The sequence below is a fragment of the Meleagris gallopavo genome, chromosome 2 (assembly GCF_905368555.1).
Source record: "Meleagris gallopavo chromosome 2, MGAL_WU_HG_1.1, whole genome shotgun sequence".
NCBI classification, from domain to species: domain Eukaryota; kingdom Metazoa; phylum Chordata; class Aves; order Galliformes; family Phasianidae; genus Meleagris; species Meleagris gallopavo.
In genome coordinates, this window is record NC_139405.1 from 11,867,391 (window position 1) to 11,870,505 (window position 3,115).

General features: G+C 48.0%; 1 protein-coding gene across 2 annotated transcripts in view; it reads right to left on the reverse strand.

Moving 5' to 3' along the window:
- The window catches only part of COQ8A (coenzyme Q8A), a 34,426-nt gene that overhangs the window by 31,179 nt on the left and 132 nt on the right, over positions 1 to 3,115 (reverse strand). The window lies entirely within an intron of this gene.

Consider the following 3,115-nt stretch of genomic DNA (forward strand, 5'->3'; position numbering starts at 1 on the left):
AAGGAAGAGGGGCCCCTGACAGCTGGTTGATATTCAAGGATCACCACTTCCCAGCTCAAAAGCAATTCATACCAACAAAAAGGACAACGGGTAAAATTGTCAGGAGACCTGGCAACAAAAAGGAAGCCTACAGTGGAAGCAAGGACAGTAATCTGGGAGAAATACAGAGATGGTCAAAGAACTCAGGGATGGAGTTAGGAAAGTTACAGCCCAAATGGAATTGAAACTGGGCAGGGATGCTAAGGGCAACAAGAAGGGCTTCTACAAGTACATCAATTACAAGAGTAAGACTAGGGAAAATGCGGGTCCTCTCCTGAGGGAAACAGGAGACCTGGTCACACAGGACAGTGGAAAAGCTTCTTTCTATGCCTTGGCAAGACCGGCATTCAGAAATCACAGGTCCCAGAGGCCAGACAGAAAGGCTGGAGCAAGGAAAATGGACCCTTGGTGAAAGATGATCATGTGAGGGAATACTTGAACAAACTGGACATCCAGAAGCCCTTTGGTGCTGATGGGATCCACTCACGAATCTATGGTCAATTATGTCAACAGGGAGAAGTGCCTAAAGACTGGAGGAAAGCAAATGTTAGTCCTATCTTCAAGAAGGATGATCCAGGGAACGACAGGCTGGTCAGCCTCACCTTGATCCCAAAGAAGGTGATGAAACCATTTCCAAGTGCATGACGGGAAATCACCAGACATAGTCAGCAGGAGTTCACCAAGGGAAAGTCATGCTTGACCAACCTGGTATGCTTCTACAACAAAATGCCCAACCTGATGGATGAGGGGAGAGCAGTGGATATAGTCTTCCTGGCCCTCAGGAACCTGATGGTGTTCAACAAGGAGAAGTTCAAAGTACTGCACCTGGAAAAGAACAATGCCTAGGGCCATCCAGCTGGAAAGCATCTCTGCATTAAAGAGCCTGGGGGTCCTAGCGGACACCAAGTTGAATATGAGTCAGCAACATGCACTTGCTGCTAAGAAGGCTGATGGTATAATTGGCTGCATTAGGCAAAGTCTTGCCAGGAAGGCAGAAGAGGCAATCCATCCCTTCTATTCAGCATTTGTGAAGCTGCATACGGAGTGCTGAGCCCAGTTCTGGGCACTCCAGTACAAAAGAAACATGGACATATTGCACAGGAAGAGTCCAACAGAGAGCTTCTAAGAGGAGACAAAGTAGGAACTGTTCATTCTAGAGGAGGCTGAACAGAGATCTTATCAGTGTGTACAAACACCTGATATATGTGTGCAAAGAGGATGGAGCCAGGCTCTTTTCAGCTGTGCTCAGTGCCAGGACTGGAAGCAGTGGTTACAAGCTGAAAAGCAAAGGGTTCCATCACAAAGCACTTCAGGAGTTCACAGAAAGGAAGAATCATTTTACTTGCAGCCTACTATCCAATCTTTCCTAGTCCCGATCACTAAGCACTTGGACTGTATCAGACTGAAATGAGGATTTAATACTCCCAAATGGCATAATTCAGATAGCAGAAGAGCTATGACGTTTCAGAATACTACATTAAGCCCTTTTACAGTACATTTGCTCAGCACATCAAAAAAGCATGGTATATGGCTGGTTAAAAAGGAGACCTGAATGACAACAAAGAAGCTACATGAAGATCTAATCCACATACATAGAAAGAAAAAAAACAAAACAACAGAGGAGAAACTGTAAAGGCAGAACACAGTAAGAGAACTTCATAAGCAAAAGATACTACCTGCACAACATAGAACAGCCCTGCGACCACATCTAGTTCTACCTCCTACGCTGAGAAGCGCATCAAACACTTCAGGTACACAAGAACTGGGAATTTTAGATCTTTGCTTTAGCTCCACACATCTCTGCTGACTGACAAAACACAAATGCCTGACAAACAAGGCGCGAAAAAACAGTCCCCCACTTGCCTGTAAAAGGACTGTTGGAAGACTGGATGCCAAAACAAGTTCTGCTCTTGCTGCACAGATTCAATACGAGCTATTATTAACCTGCTCTAAATATCACAAATGAAACAAGCAGAGTTGCATTACACAGCACAGAATTCTCCTTGACCGCAACAAAACAAGGTGATGAGCACTCAGACAGTAAACACGTCAGGGAATTCTCTACATCTGACCTTTTCTTCTACTTATCACACCACTTTATTTTGGACAGGGAGATGCCTTCAAAGCACAGCCAGCAGCCTATTTTTTTTTTCTCCTCTTGATTAAGACTGGAAAACATGCTACTGTTTATTTTAAGCATATCTTGCTCAAGGTTACTAAGGTCACTGCTAACAGAAGAAGTGTTTACAAAAGGAAGAAATAAGTCCTGGGGGGTAAGAGCGAGCAGATCCACAAGCACACGAGCCACTGCTGAACTTTTCCTTCTATCTATGCAAAAGTGAGAGACAAAGTACTCATGACACGGAGGAAAAATGCAAGAGCCCCAATGCTCTGCTGAGGTGACGGATCTGCTTACAGCATTTAGCTCCAAGCAATTCCCGAGCCCCTTCTGAAGCCTCTCAACGACCTGCTGCTGACTTTGACCACAATCTTCCCGCACCCGGTGCTGAGAATCATTTTCCATACGCTCAGAGCACACAGCCCAGCTCAGCGGAGCAGTCCAAAGACAAGCGGCTCGAGAGATAAAGCTCAGTAGTTGACAGGTTCAATCCTTACAGAAAATGAAGGAGTCGGGTTATTAAAAGAAGAACCTTTCACACCTTTTCCTTGTGTCTGTGCTGAAGCACTGGGTAAAGGCACAATGAGATATAACTTCGTTATTCTTACGAAGCCCTCCTAACTCGTTTACTTTCCCTCCAAGCGCGGCACAGAGTTCAGGCTCCGTCCCCCGAGGCACCGCGCCGCTCCCACCTCCATTCCCGCTGGATGCGGCAGAAACGCGGCGGCTCTCAGCAGCAACAGCCCTCCCACACGGCGGGCATTCCTGCACGCGCTGGAACGGCCGGCAGGGGAGGCCGGGCGCCCCGTAAAGCGTCGAAGCGAATTCCGGCCGAGAAGGCCGCCCCGGAGGCCCGTTCCTGCAGCTCCTACAGCCTCCTGCAGCCCCCCGCGCCGTCCCACCGCAGGGAGCGCCGGGTGCCGCCTCCCTAAGGCCGCCCGCCCGCCCCGCGCTCAC